Consider the following 1,942-nt stretch of genomic DNA (forward strand, 5'->3'; position numbering starts at 1 on the left):
CATCTAAGTTTATGTTTTAACAATTTTATAATAAAAAATATCAAATATTTATTATTTTAATTAATTTTATACTTATTATTATTATTTCAGATATTAATAGATTTTTTTAATATTTTGTTTATATTATTTTATTTATTTTATTTATAGTGTAAACAAAATATATGTATATACATATTATTTTTAATATAAATAGAATAAATAATATTACATTAATTAATAAATATTCTTATAATAATATATTTTGATAAATAAAATATTTAATTTATTTATTTAAAAAATTTCTCAAAATTTTTATTATTATAATAAACTATTATAATAAAATTTTTATTATATTACTTTAATTTAATCTTTTTTTTCTCTTTTTTATTTAAAAAAATAACCTCCAATCAACAATTAACACATAAGGACAACATAATATGTTAATTTTTTTGGTAAACACCATAGAATCTCCCTTAAATAAATTGGCCCATCAAAGACAACTAAGGAAGGTCTATTACTGCTGATTTTGTTTGGGCAAAAGAACTTGTTGCACTACATCCAACAATCCTAAACTTTATAAGAAAACAAGCAAGTTTAAAATTGGTTCAAGCTCTTGTGAAAAAGTGCTTCACTTTTCTATCAAACACCAAAGAGTAAAAGAGGAAAAAAAATTGGAAGCTAAGTCAAATCAATGGAGTCAAATTAAGCTAAGTCAAATCAATGGAGTCAAATTAAATCCCTAAGTCAAGGATATTTAGAAGAAAAAGGTAAAACAAATTTACCATTCTTGTACACACGCAATAGCTTGTTGAAGTTACTTTGAAGAGCAACCACAATTCGAATAAGAAGAAAAAAATAGAGATAACTTTTTTCTGCTGTAAATCAAAGGCTAAAAATATAACCTGAGTCCAAAACACAAGATTAAGGGTGTGGATTTGGCTAATTTATTGGAGGTTTTAACTAAATCACCATTACTATCCATCTTACTTTTACGTCATTCATCTTTGTTTTTAACCTTGATTTTCTGCTTCAATTTCTTAGGAGAAGAAGAAGAACTCAGCTGATTCAATACTCAAGGTGTTGACTCTTACCTCTAATCAAGCATTGGAGGCGTTATACCATACAAAACGGAATAATCAGCCAAAGATTGAAGTAAAGAGAGAGAACCCATAAATATGAACCTATTCAGTACCCTCACTACTCAAGTCTGAAATTTTGGAAGCAATGTACCTGCAATAAAGACATCATTCCGCCAAGATGAAAGACAATATTTGAGTGTTTAGAAATTAGGTTATGCTTATAGCTTTCAAGCTGTTTTAATTCTTCTTCTTCATGGTTCTTTATTGAATATTCTAGTTCTTCTGTTTTTCTTTCTTTGTTTCATTCAATGAAAAAAGACATAAATATGAAGATTTAGAAAAAGCCATTGAGAGAAAAGTCAAAGAGAGTTAAATTGGAGAAAAGTCAAATGATTATATCAATCTCTTTTGTAATCTGTTTCTATTTTACTTCTTGTACATGAGAGGTATCCGTTGCCAAGTTGAGTGAGCATTTAGTGTTGTGAGTCTAGAAAGTGGACCTAGCCAAATCAAGTTTGGTTAGAAGTTTGATTTGTCCCGAATAGGATTAGGAAGAATCTTAGAAAATTGGTGAATGTAAATCTTTGAAAAGATAGTAAAATTTCTACTATACTTGTGGTTGAGACTGGATGTAGGTCACATGACACAAAGTGGTTGAACCAGGATATATGACTGTGTACTTCTTTCTTTTTTGCTATGTTTTCGTTCTGTTCGTTATGAGACAAAAATATTTTGTCTCTTGCATAATCACTTTCACTCACATAGCATAATCTGTTCTGTGCGGTAAAGTTTAAAAAGAACTTAAAAGCGATACTAGATTCAACCCCCTTTTTTTAGGCCATTGAAAATCTTTATCCTCTATCTTTTATTATGTCACTCATATA

This window comes from Arachis ipaensis, chromosome B10 (genome assembly GCF_059453495.1).
Source record: "Arachis ipaensis isolate K30076 ecotype BB chromosome B10, ASM5945349v1, whole genome shotgun sequence".
Classification (NCBI taxonomy): Eukaryota; Viridiplantae; Streptophyta; class Magnoliopsida; order Fabales; family Fabaceae; genus Arachis; species Arachis ipaensis.